We start from the raw sequence: 14,564 nt of genomic DNA on the forward strand, positions 1-14,564 counted from the left end.
AAAATTCATAAACTGATGAAAAACATTCTCTTGGATGATATTTCTCTAACAAGGTGACATTCGGATCAATTTTAAAGTATCTCTTCTTATTGAATTCGACAACGTTAGCGGAATGAAAGTTTTAACTACCAGTTACGAATTTCTGACATTGCATTTGAAAGAAATAGCTTTTGACTTCTTCACAAATTTAATACGAGACCATCTCTGAAGATAAAGGGGTTAGAGAAAAACAAGAAAGAAAAAAATCCACTCTAGTCCTAATTAATAAACCAAGGAGGTAACGGAGAAATGGAGCGTTTTTAGCTTGTCTTTCTACCAAAATAGTTTTGGGATTAGTATAATGCATTCGTGTCACTTTGAAGTAGACATTAATGTTTAAAATTACAATTATAATATTATTCATAGAACGTTGTCTGTTAGTAACGTTTAATCATTAAGTTGTAAGTTCGTTTAGCGTAGATGGCACATATCTCTATCGGATAGAAAAGGTTTGAAAGTGAAATATCTATTTGGTTTATATCAACTTGTTTCTTATTTGATTGCAGTAGTCTTAACAAAAATAAAAAAGCTTAAAGTTTTTTACCTTAAAGCATCTCCCGGGGAAATAAGTTTCATCATTTCTTCTTAAGATGGTTTTTTCTAATAAGGGTCTTAGCCAGAAAAAAAGCCTTCCTAAACATGGTCTCTAGATTGGTATGTCACCAGCATGCACCTAAGACGACTCTAATGAATTATTCCTTCTGAAATATGTATTAACGAGCTCCTTCACGCGTTGGGTTGCAATGATGGGATATGGGGATGACTTACGTTTGCTTCTTTCGAATTTACGGAACTAGTTAACTATTCATTCGGTTCTAGTTCAGACAAGAAGTATTTTCTAGTGCAATGGGATGGGAAACTTTTCGTTTAAAGTATTCCCGGCGTGCGAAACTTCGTGTTCCGAGATAATTCTTACTCTTACGAAGAATTCAGTTCAAATTACGCCTGGTGCAAATTAATGAGTTTTTTTAGCGAAACTAAATGTGTCTTCGGAGCCTTATCCCTTTCAAAATGTTATTTTTTTCTGTTTCGGTTTCATTAACTTTATACCACCCAAGTTTTAATGGAATTTTGAATATTTTAAATATTATCCAACGAGGGAAACTTTCCCGAAAGTTTGGAAAGCTTTTGAGGATTAGACATTTAAAATGTATCTTTTTTTCAACTCTCTTCTAAAATTGCAATTTTATTTTTTATGATGAGCGTATTTATAATTCAGTTTCAAATTTGGTTGAATTCAAATTATCAGGCACGTATTTAAATAGGATTGACTGCACCAAAGTAGACAAAACCTCGAAAACTGAATTAAAAATTCCATTTCGCTTCCGTCATCCGTAAGAAACTTTTTCAGTTTGCAAACATCATATTACTTAAAAAAACCAGTTTGAAGAAGTTACTTTATTTTTTATAAATAAACTTTTAAAGAAATGTCTAAAACGGATTATGGGTACTAGACCTGCTTTTAGCTCATCATGATGGGTATACGTAGTTTCAAGTTCTTTGGATGTGATTCAAAATTAGTTTACAATGTTTGACCCTAAGTAGCCTAGAGAAGCTAAATCTAAAGCTTGTAAAAAATGTTTTTTTTCGCGATAAGAAAATGTCTGGTTGAATAGGTAAGCTTAAAGAGAGATTCTTGGAAAAGACGTATCACATAGTATGTTTACATTTCGAGAGGGAATAAAAATTCCAAAAGAGAAACAGGGTTTCTACCCGGTATGAAGCATGCATTGCAAGATTGAAACAGGCTATACAGGGTGTTTGTGAAAAGTCCATCAATAATGAAAGGGCGTATTTATTGGGCCATTTTGAGTCGAAAATGTTCTATGACATTTTGCCGTCCGAGCCACGGTTTTCGAGTTATGATTTGAATATTTTAGGGATGACCCCTTCATTAAATTAGCGCTGTCTTTCAATTTCTTAATTAAATTTAAGGGGTCATCCGTAAATTACTCCAATCATAACTTGAAAACAGTGGCCCGAACGGAAAAATGTCATAGAACATTTTCGACTCAAAATGGCCCAATAAATACGCCCTTTCATTATTGATGGACCTTTCACAAACACCCTGTATATAAGACGGTATTTCACTGAGAACACAGATTCTATAGAAATTCTGAATATCTGATAGGCCAAGACCTAACCCTCTTTTAGATGCGTACGGATTCGCGCAAACCCTGGCTTTGTTTTGACCCCTTTTCTTTAAAGGTGTGGGTGGCGTTCCGGCAAGCCAAACCTTCCTTCGTCAACGATAACCCGAAATCCCGCATCTCTACTCTTGACAAAAGAAATAAGCACGTTGCCAGAGCTCGAACAATAGCTATGAAAGTTGGAAAGCTCGTATCAAAGTACATCATCTCAGACAGGCTCTTTTTCCGCGGGCGTTGTCTCCTATTTAGGATGGTGAAGAGGGTTTGGTTTCGACTATCCGTGTCTCAACCGTGAAACGACATTATCGTTATTCAATGATCCCATCCTCCTCCTCTTCCTTAAAATATCTAGAAGATAAGCCCACGAAAGGACAGACGCCCCTATATTATTTTTATTTTTTTCGCTCGATGCCCCCGTATATATTCGTCCGCGAGACTAGACTTTTACCGATAACACGACAAAACATATTTTTTTAAAGTATGCAACAGAGAAAGTAGGCTAAACCAAAATTATTAAAACACTCCGGTTGATATTGCCTTCATCCCATAGTACCCAGATGAGACTGGCTTTCTTTACTTTAACTTCAATTTAATCTACTTTTGGTGACAGACAGACGTAGGAAAAAGTAGGGAAAAATAGGGATGTATAGTTCTGTACAAAGCTGCGAAACTCCGAAGAAGAAAAATAGCGGTGATATTTGATACCCTTCCGTAGTTGTAGAGGTAGAATCGAACCAGAAGGGTATAGGTCGTGAATAAAATACCTTATTTCCGCTGGAATACGTTATGCCCCGGTGGGAAGCTAGCCCTGAACTGTTTGTAAGATGGAGAAAAAAAAGGGAAGAGAGAAAAATTGGACTGGAAAAGATGAAAGACGAATAAGATTGCGTGACTGGCGTACGAAACCTCGTTTTTAAAGATTCTTCTCAAAGCAATTCTCGCGTTCTCTTAAAACTCGCCGTGTTTTCCCTCTATTTCACTTCTAGTAATGCTTAAAAAATATTGGAAAAGCGCGCATGCGTTATTAAGTGAAAATAGGACGTTAGGGACAAAGATGGGGATCCTTCCGGGACATTTCAACGGTTCTCGAGACTACGTTCGCATTATACTTGATGCAGCAATGGAAGTAAAAAGATGGAGAAGAAGAGCATGCGTACTCTTAAATATTATTAGTGTAGATCTCTTCTTATAACCAGAGGTTTTTGAGAGAGTTTTTGAAGAATATATAACCAAGATAAAAGAAAGTTCTGTTCGAGATACATGGTGTTTCTGAAAGGTCTGTAAGAAATTATGGACAATGTTTTTTGGGCGATTTTGACTTGAAAATGTTCTGTGACATTTTGTCGTCCCTTTAGAAGCTATGTTTTAAGTGTTTTACGGATGACTTCTTAAATTTAATTAAGAAATTGAAGGACAACTCTAATTAAATTTTACATATAATCCGTAAAACACTCCAGTCATATCTTGAAAGCGGAGGCCTAGACGACAAAATGTCGCGGAACATTTTCGCCCAAAGAACACCTCCCATAGTTTCTCACAGACCATTCACAAACACCCTGTATATTCATGCTGTAATATTTATTCATGATCTTACTAATTTATTCCTCCCTTCAAAATGATAAGGTTTAATCTATGGTTGTATATTTTATACCAATTTGCTTCCTACTATCTGATCAAGTATTAAAATAGGCTATATAATGACCTGCCGTATTGATCCGCCTAGAAAAGTAATCCGCAATGGTATAAATAGAAAATAGCCACTTATCGATCAAGCTTGTTCGAATTAAACCTAATCTCGTAGACTGTTCCACCGACGAAATAAGGTTTCAAATTCGTATTGATGTAAAAGGACCTGAAGGTTATTACTGGTTTTAAACTTAAAGAAGAATCAAATACTCTTTCTCTGATCTCATCGCATCCGGTCTTTGTTATATAATAGGACAAGATCGTTTGCTAACCAATTTCGATATAAATATAGACAAGCTACAAAAGGGACATATCTCAGCAATTCAATGTAATCTGAAAATAACATCTGTGGAGAAGTTGGGTCTTTGTTTTCCCGCATTATTTTCCTCGAAGGAACTGAAAATTCAGGACGATCATTGGTTAGAATTTAGGACTAGTCGAATACGCGTTAGTCCTGGATGGGGAATTAAGCTCCCTTCCTTTCGTTATATATATGTACCTTGCGAAATTATTTACTGCTTGGGAATATACAGGGTGTTTCTGAAAAGTCCATCACAAATTAAGGGGCGTGTTTATGGGACCAAACTGAGCGGAAAGTACCAAAGAACATGGGGTGTACAACATTTTGTTACGGAGATATGGCCTTCCAAACATTCGCCCCTAAAACAAGGAAATATCCAAAAATGAGGAGTAACACTTAAGACCGACTAACCAGCTTGTTTAAAATTACTAGACAATTTCAATAGCCTTTAATCGAACAATTGATTTCTACCTTTACTAATCAGAAGCGTATAAATGAGTAGAAGTATGCCTACGGTGGTAATGTAAAATTAATCCCAAGTGACATGATGTTTCAAGATCTTCCCAGCACCAAGTAAAATGGTTCTGATTGAAGGGACTTTTATTAGCACAGCGTAAACAACGTTATTTTCAGGAATTAGTCCAAATGTCCACGGGCGGCATTACAAAAACGAGGCAGTCTTTCGAATGATACTTGGACATGTTGGAAGATCCCTGGCTTGTTCCTGTTATCTCAAACCGTAAAAAGCTACGCAAATCTTCATCATCACGGACAACACTCTTGTACGTTAGGTATGACCTTGAGAAAACCTAAAAGGACATCTCGAATGTATTTGAAAAACCCATCTCCAAGTAAGGGGCGTGTTGTTTGTTTCCAACAGAGTAAACTCGCCCAGAGAACAATTACAATGCAGAGCCACGTTTCGGCGTTAATGGCCCACAAAGGTGGTCCCAAAAACAAGAACAAACTTTAATTTGTTTCGTTCAGTAAGTGTTTCATGTGTCATAGATAAAACGCCATGATTAATGCACGAAGAAAATGAATTTATTGACAAGTTTTAACATTTAATTGCAACTAGTTACAAAAATTGTTCAAAGTGTTCACCACCCGCGTTAAGGCACACATTAGCACGTCTTACAAATGATTCCCTTACACGTTGAAAAATGCCTGGAGTTTCGCGAATTGTTTGACAGCCGTGAATTATTCGTCGACGTAGCTCTTCAACATCGGGCACTTCAGTCTGATAAACTAAGTCTTTCAGGTGGCCCCAAAGAAAGAAATCACAAGGGTTCAGATCGGGTGATCGAGCAGGCCACTCCACAGGTCCACCTCGACCTAACCACCGCAAAGGGAAGGTCGCGTTAAGATAATTTCGGACCGCGATGCTGAAATGTGGTGGTGCACCATCGTGCATGAACCACATTCTGTTTACCAAACCTAAGGGTACGTCTTCGAGTAGTTCCGGTAAATCGTCCCGTAAGAACTGCAAGTAAGCCACACCGTTTAACCTGGGCTGGAAATTTGGCCTTAGGTTTAATAAACAGAATGTGGTTCATGCACGATGGTGCACCACCACATTTCAGCATCGCGGTCCGAAAACTTGTCAATAACATTTTCTTTGTGCATTAATCATGGCGTTTTATCTATGACACATGAAATACTTACTGAACGAAACAAATTAAAGTTTGTTCTTTTGTTTGGGACCACCTTTGTGGGCCATTAACGCCGAAACGTGGCTCTGCATTGTAATTGTTCTCTGGGCGAGTTTACTCTGTTGGAAACAAACAACACGCCCCTTAATTGGAGATGGGTTTTTCAAATACATTCGAGATGTCCTTTTAGGTTTTCTCAAGGTCATACCTAACGTACAAGAGTGTTGTCCGTGATGATGAAGATTTGCGTAGCTTTTTACGGTTTGAGATAACAGGAACAAGCCAGGGATCTTCCAACATGTCCAAGTATCATTCGAAAGACTGCCTCGTTTTTGTAATGCCGCCCGTGGACATTTGGACTAATTCCTGAAAATAACGTTGTTTACGCTGTGCTAATAAAAGTCCCTTCAATCAGAACCATTTTACTTGGTGCTGGGAAGATCTTGAAACATCATGTCACTTGGGATTAATTTTACATTACCACCGTAGGCATACTTCTACTCATTTATACGCTTCTGATTAGTAAAGGTAGAAATCAATTGTTCGATTAAAGGCTATTGAAATTGTCTAGTAATTTTAAACAAGCTGGTTAGTCGGTCTTAAGTGTTACTCCTCATTTTTGGATATTTCCTTGTTTTAGGGGCGAATGTTTGGAAGGCCATATCTCCGTAACAAAATGTTGTACACCCCATGTTCTTTGGTACTTTCCGCTCAGTTTGGTCCCATAAACACGCCCCTTAATTTGTGATGGACTTTTCAGAAACACCCTGTATTGTCCGTTTATAACTAGTCTCTTAAAGTAGAACGAACAAGGAAAGTTCTCTTATAGAGTCCCTCCTCTTTTCTCGTATGGAGTTTTGGAGAAGCTCTCTTGTTTCTTCTCGAAAAGCTCAATTGTCAGGGAGATTGTTCTGGCCGGTTCCTTCGCTTGACTCGATTCCGGTCGATATTTTATAAGTTTATTAAAGGACAAGCGGCTTTAGAAAAGTCCCGGGCTTTCAACGTAACCCCTACCTTAATTGCAGTCATTCTCCTTACTTTCCTTTTAAACCCCCCAAGTACTAATTGAACCAAGAAACGCAATAATATTTGCTTTTAAATCCGTGGTTGGCTTCTCTAGAACATAATTGCAAAATCGCTATAACGACCGCTCATCCTTTCCTTAACTCACAAAGGAAGGAAGGAAAGACGGAGGCGTCCGGGAAGTTTGACTGGCGGCGGGAATTGGCCTCGTTAAAAATGAACTTAGTTTCGCCTTCGAGACATTATTGACGAAATAACGACTTCGTTTTGTTATTTATAAATGCCGAGTGGATAAATATTTTCAGCCCCAAGTCTTTTATTGATTCACTCTTTCTCGACTTTCGTTTCTGTATAAGAACCAAGAAGCGTCTGCCCTTTTGGAGTTGAAAGGTTATTTATAATCCGTGCTCCAAAGAATATATTTTTAATGTCGATGTTAATTACCGATGACGACAAATCTTTAATTAGCATTACATATTTTGTGAAAAAATATTGCAGCTGAATGGATATTATTGCTACTTTGCATCGTCCTGTTTTCTTTTTCCCTAATTTTTGTTATTTTAGGAGAAATATTTATGCGTGTTTTGTAAAAGATAAGATTGTTTACTGAGAAACTATTATTACATCCTAAGATAAACATTTACAATGCTTTTGTTTGGTCTATGGGCAAGTATGGAACCAACTAAAACTCGCTGATACATAAAAAGACATATTTTACCACACTGAATTTCTTTGAAAACCATGGATACTCATTTTAAATAGGCCAAACGCAATATAAGCACCGGTGCTCAGCGGGTGAAACATTTCTACAGGGGCCGGTAGAAAACGTACGGGACTCAGTGCCCCTATAATTCGGCTTTTTAGTAAAGAGAAAAACTATCGAAACCTAAACAAAATAATTATTGATAATAATAATTGTTTTATATTTTCTACAAGCGTTCTTTAAGCGTAAAATTTTAACTTCAAAATTCCGGTAGGCGTTTAGCGTAACGAGCAGAGTTTAAAAAAGAGAGGAAGGAAGAAAATGAGGAGGAAGACCCTTGCGTACACGAGAGAGTTCGCTGATCGATTCTTAAAAAAACGGGAATAAAAAAAAAATCTCAATATTTCCGTCGCTAGCTTGGAGAAATCTTCCTCCGCGAATCAATAGACGTAAGTCACTAAGCCATAAATGGGGGGTTTTCTTCGCTCCAAAAACACACGTTACCTATAGTGAAGGATGAGGGGCGAATAGAAGAAGAGTGTCGCGTTTTCGTGAAGGCGTTTTCAATAGCTCAGGGAAGAAGAAGGGAAACTTACAGTCAGGGTTCCGTCAACGTGGTTGGGTACAATATTTTCAGAATTTTCAAATTTTATACGATAATTACCCTAAAATTAAAACTGAAATCTAGTCGTCTAATACAAACATCTCTACACCTTAAAAACAGCTTAAAAATTACATCTCAAACTATCTCTGTAGAATATGGGTTGGTTTTCTTCAAGAAAATTAGCTTTGGGTTCAAGTTTCGACCCCATTGGTGCAGGAACTCTTCTTTTTTTTGTAATAGTGATTTAGGGTCAGTTACCAGATAGTCTAGGAACCCTATTGAAGGTAAAGGATCGGGAGAAAAAGCGAGGGAAGAAGGGAGAGATTGATGGAGGAAGGCGAACTAACGGATACTCTGTTTCAAGTGCAGGTGTTCCGCGGGGGGCTTTTCCTTAACAACTGACCGAGCGTGCCCGCCGCGCTGAAAACGCTGCCGAGACTCCCCAATTACTGAACTGGAGAGATCTAGGACCAACCGATATTCTCTCCTCTTTCTTTTAGTATAGAAACCTACTCAGTACTCTTAAGTTTGGAATGAAGTATAATAATTCGAAGTTACGTAAGAAATATGCTCCATCGTCAATTTAGGGTAACTTCTTAGAGAGTTTTGGTAGTTTCCCAAGAGGTGTAATGGAATTTCCATATGAATGGCTCACGTAATGAGATACTGTACGAAGCCATTGATCGTCTAGTGTTTAGGGATATTCAGGTACCACTGCGTGTTCGATTATTCATGATTTTATGCCGAATTTAATCAATTCATTTCAAAGGGATTCTATAATTCAACAATAATCCAGTGATTTCTTTCTATTATGATGAATGTTTATGGAAATGAAGGATGAAAATAATTTTTCTGTTTCGAGTAAAACAACATTTAACAACTTCCGCTTAATCAGTTTAGGATTTACGTTGGAATATAAGATTATTTTCCCTTCAATGGTAAAAATATAGTCTCTTTTCGGTCGCGAAACAAGCCACGAAAGGTTCTCTATGAAAGGGAATTTTCGAATTATATATTTTATAGTATCTTTACCCCGCAATCTTATCGTGGGAGGGGACCTGCTTTTTTCCAATTTATTTTGAAAGGAATCCCGCCAAGATCAATTCCTCAAGAGAGAAAATTAGAGCCAAATATAAGATTTGCGATAACATTCGTTTCATGTTTTTGGGAGGGATTAGGGCAACCTATAGCTTTCAGCAAAAGCACGTGGATAAATATTTTAATTAAATTTTAAAATGAAATTTAACAAGGAACCAAATTTAATTAGTTTAGAAATGTGCACACAAATTCAATTTCTTTCTCTTCAAAATTCTCTCAATTTTAAGCCTTCGAATTAGGAAATGCTTCTCTATCTTTCGTTCTCGGAGTACATAATTCAATTAACGCATTTTCCCCGATGCTCTTTGTTAATTTATAAATTGAATATTTAATTAAATAGAAGATTTGATTAGAAACCCGGGAACCTTTCAATTCTTTCCATTTTCTTATATTTCAGTCCTCATTCTCGATTGCTTTCTTATTATCTCGCGCGTTTCGTGAAAAGAATAATATTCTTTATTATTAATACCAGCTAAAATTTCCAAATAATCTTAATTAAGTCAGTTAGTGATAATAAATATATTTTTAAATATTTAAATTTAAATTACGCCCTTGTTATTTAATATTTAATCTTATGAAATTTGACCGACTTCGTTTCCCTTCAAAAACAAGAAATAACGATCGAAAATTTAAACCCTTCAGGGAGTTTTATGCGGAAAAGAAAAGGTTATTTTTTTTTAATATAATTTGAATTTTACCAAAAATAATGCACGTCGTTCTTGAAATCAGAAACTTTTTTGTTGCTAACTTTGAGCTGCCACAAAAATGTCTTTGACCAGTTTTTCTTTACGTATTTATTATTCTTTCGCCGATATATTTTTTTGTCTACTGACAATTAAAAGTAGGTCCTAGGGCGAGGACTGGACTCTAAAATAAAAATGATCTGAAACGGTATTTTTTCTTTCCATTTGGAAATCGGAAGTTTTGGACGTCTAAATTTTTTTTTTTTAAGATCAAAAGAAAGTTACGTTTGAATGGAAGAAATACAATTACATAAGCTTTTACGTATTAATTCTTAAATACTTTAAATATTGCAATTAGTTTAATGTGAAAGTGTATTATATAGTCGCTTTTGTATATATATAATTTATTACGATCTATTTAATCTTTCCTTCTGAGAAACAATTAAGAATTTACCGCTTTGACTTGAAACTAAATCTTTACCGAATACATCATTGTCTCGCGTTATATTATAATACTCCTTTGGGGAGTCGCGTTAAATATATTTTGAATATCTAAGTCATTAAGATTTTACGAGTGATTGTAATTGAAAAGCTGGGTCATAACAATATATCGTTTCGTAGGCACGCGCTCTAGCTATATAAACGTAAGGAGTAGATTAACCCGAAGGTATTTGAACCTTTTCATTGAATGAAACATTTATAGAACGTGTGACTTCGTGTTTATTTGACTTTAAGCATTCTGTTTGCTTTTCCAGAACTCTCATTTCACGTATTAAATGCGCTTAGGTTCTCTTTGGAGTTTAGGATAGACGTTAGAAGAGTGTTCCTCGTATCCAGGGAACGCTGGCATGCAAATTTAATGACCATAATTAGGATTTATAAGCTTCCCTCATTCCTCCACTCTATCGAATCTAGGGAAAACCTTTGAAAAACATCCTACAAAAGTACAAACGAAACGTTTGTAAAGGAACAGTCAAAATGACCCGATAGATGCTGAGAAAATGAAAAAAAGAAACCTTTTTGAGCGAATTCTCCGTCCTCTAGTTTACTTAACATACTTTGCCATTAACTACGACTTTAGAGGTTTAGTTATTGAGATACCTTTAAAATATTTGATAGGCTTTAAACCTTCAAGGGTTATTTTTAATTCTACTGATATGAGAAGTCGGGATATATTACTTCAAATAATCATAGCAAGTATCGTGCCAAATATGGGACTAGACCTTGAACAAAGCTATTCGGTCGCCTAGAAAACTCTGTGTATTTTCGACTAATTATACTCGAGTCCCGCTTCTTTGGCCGCGTGTGATTCGCGGCTCTTCTAGGCCACTGGTCTTATAAATTGGGTATCCCTCGGTTACTTAGGCCGCTCTGTATATTAAGCGGTGGTGGGGGCGGTAGCTCGGTTGCGATCATAGATGTAGCCTTACCTCATTACCATATTATCCCACTCTCTCTAATAGCTTAATCATTGCTTATCGAATGCAATAGGTAATTGATACGACTAGAATTATCATTCCAACTTCTCTCCCGAGATCGTACTTCGTAATAGGTGGTCTGGCTTTAACCCTTTGAACGCGCGCTAATATTATACGTGGTATAGGTAAAGTAATATACATAAGTATCCAAATATTGTTAAAAATGATATATTTACCGATTAACTCAACCTATGTTCATCTCCCTGATGGGGCAAACAAATTTCTGTTAACTCACACAAAGCTATAAAAATGGACAGCAACAAACTCTGTTTGCTTTCGACAAAGGTGATTTGAAATCATTTAATTATCCAATTGTTGTACAGAATTATGTAGAGCGTCGTGCGCGTTTCAAGGGTTGATTTGCATAAAAGTCATACTAATACAATTGAATTACTAATGACGTGTTCATACATCATACTAGTGAATTAGATATGTTTGTTCGATTAGCCAGCTCTTGTAAAGTTTCTAATTGAGCATGGAAAAAAGTAGACTACGGCTTCCAAAATAGATTATTAACAATATAGACTACCGAAATATGCAAATGACTGCGTAATTAGTAATTTGCTATATATCGTTTGGGTTTATTATCAGAAATACAAATAATGTTAGAACTATAGTTCTTTGCGAACGCGACCTAAAAAGCTTTAAATGCAAATTACGTAAGATTTCTAGAGAGTGCTATCGAGCATCTCTAGCTGCACCATACCACTTTAGTCCTTCGCTCGCGCTAAATAATGGAAGATTTCGTTTTCGAATCCATTAGGCCTAACTGCGAAAGATTCTCTCTAAAAGTCACGCCAGTATTTTCTTTTTTTTTTATTTCATTCGAATTTTTTATTCATTCAACCTTCCTTCCTCTTTCCTCTCTTCTCTTTCACTCTCCTATTATTCTCCGAACAAAGGACTGGAAACTAGAATGAGTCTTTCTCGTTGTTGGCGATTGCCTTTAGGCATGCCACTATACAGGGTGTTTGTGAAAAGTCCATCAATAATGAAAGGGCGTATTTATTGGGCCATTTTGAGTCGAAAATGTTCTATGACATTTTGCCGTCCGAGCCACGGTTTTCGAGTTATGATTTGAATATTTTAGGGATGACCCCTTCATTAAATTAGCGCTGTCTTTCAATTTCTTAATTAAATTTAAGGGGTCATCCGTAAATTACTCCAATCATAACTTGAAAACAGTGGCCCGAACGGAAAAATGTCATAGAACATTTTCGACTCAAAATGGCCCAATAAATACGCCCTTTCATTATTGATGGACCTTTCACAAACACCCTGTATAGCTAAAAAAAGGATAATGTTTACCAGGCTTCCAAGGGAAGCTAGTTTCTTAGCATCTATATTCTGTACATTTAAGAATTAACCTGATTTTAAAGATTAGTCTACGTGAACTGTAACCGTTTAACTAAAATTGATTCGGAAGAAAAAAAACTAGCTTGCGTGGCACGCGAAATAAGTTTTCACCTTTGACCTTTTACAAAATGAATTGGATTAAAAAAATTGACCTAAAGAGTTTTATGTTAGGGTTATTGATGTTTTCCTTTTGAAATAAAAGTATCTTTTCCCGCTCTAGCGGTCTTTTTACCCAGAAACCCCTTTAAATTTTATAAATTGAATTTTTAATATACTCCGTCTATTTGTATGGTTTCACGCGGCATCTTTATTGAATTTTTTATCGCAACTCATCCATCAGTAATAAATAAATCTACACTCAAACAATACCCAATTTAGAAAAGAGGCTTTTTGCAAATTTTATTAACAGTTTTTACATAAAAAAGAAGAACTAGGCCCATATTTCGTGACTCAAAGCTGTTTAAACAACCGTCTAGACGGAATTACGAAATTGGTTTATCCGATAGCTTTTCCGCGTTCCCTCCTTAAATTAGATAATTAAAAAGTCTTGCCCTATGGCTATTACCACGTAAGATTACTCGTGTTATAAATGAACTCTTCATTAATGCATAAATGTATCTTTTATTCCGTCCCGTGTTCTTAAAATTTATTCTTTCTCATATCACTTATTTTATAGATAGTTTGAACTTACCGGAATTCAGTATGACTGTTAGGACGAGAAGTAAATTCTCTCGTAGCTTTAGAGTTTTAGGATCCGAAGATAGCCCGAAAACGGGACGGTTGTTTATCAACGATGAAAAGAAAATGGTATTTTTTCTTAGAACTTATTTCTTTGTAGCTCCTCATTTACACGAAACTTGATAGGATGATCGATTCGCGGATCCATTCTCGCTTCGTAGGAATTTCATAGCGCGCTTGGAAAGCGAAAGGTGTATTTGTTTTATCATCCCAACCATGCAGCATCCAAATCCGTTCACTTCTAGATCCCTTATTTTTCTTATTACGAAAAGATTCAGGATTCTTCGATCCTCCGCTAGATTTCGATAACTTTACTCTCTCCGACACTCGTACGGTATCTTTTCCGTCAAATAATTTAGAAAGGGTTGGATTTATTTTCACCAAACGGAAATGGAGTACGGATGGTGTCGAGAGCGATTTAAGGTCTGATTTCCTTTAAAAGCCCGTAACATTTAGTTTTAATGAAACTTTGTTAAAAGGCGCTGTACTCGGAGTGCCTTTTCCTCGTGCGCTGAAGATAGCACTCTGGGAATGGAATGTCCGCGGTTCACTAGCGACCGAAACTCTCCTTTACTAAGATCCGCGATAGAGGCCGCTCTTGGTACTCCCTTCTCAATGCCCCCTTTTGAGGAACTTCACCTCACTCATCCGGCTCCATGGATATACCAGCACACCATCTCCCCCGTCTTAAACTTCCATTCGTGGCCGCTAGAGCGCCTTTCCCTAGAATTTGCCTCCGAGAACGGGCCGGGTTTACCATTTTCCCCGGGAATTTTTTTTTCGTACCCTTTCTTTATTGGAAAACCATCGTTTTGCATGGTTCTATGGGCAGCGATGGCCCAACCGGACACGCGATGGAAGAGTATCGGTAGGATACGCGGGGATGGGTTGGAATACGCGAATCCCTTGGAGGAAGTAACTGTAGAAGTTTATGTCCAAAATCATTGGCGTGGATCATCAATGTCCACGCGAAACGGGAAAATAAAAGTTTTCAACCTATGTTTAAGTTACATTTTGGTAAAATAATTCAAAATCTAAATGTGAACTTTGATT

At 36.7% G+C, this 14,564-nt stretch overlaps 1 protein-coding gene across 2 annotated transcripts in view; it reads right to left on the reverse strand.

The window, feature by feature from the left end:
• Positions 1 to 14,076, reverse strand: part of LOC149661406 (neural cell adhesion molecule 1-like) — a 46,881-nt gene extending 32,805 nt beyond the window's left edge. For both annotated transcript variants that reach the window (XM_089842917.1, XM_089842916.1), the window contains exon 1: positions 13,465 to 14,076. The gene's annotated coding sequence lies outside the window, so the exon portion shown is untranslated. The remainder of the gene's footprint in view (positions 1 to 13,464) is intronic.
• Positions 14,077 to 14,564: the final 488 nt, after the last annotated feature.

This window comes from Phalangium opilio, unplaced genomic scaffold, assembly GCF_054372755.1.
Source record: "Phalangium opilio isolate 3A_F unplaced genomic scaffold, DU_Popi_V2 ptg000070l_1, whole genome shotgun sequence".
NCBI lineage: Eukaryota > Metazoa > Arthropoda > Arachnida > Opiliones > Phalangiidae > Phalangium > Phalangium opilio.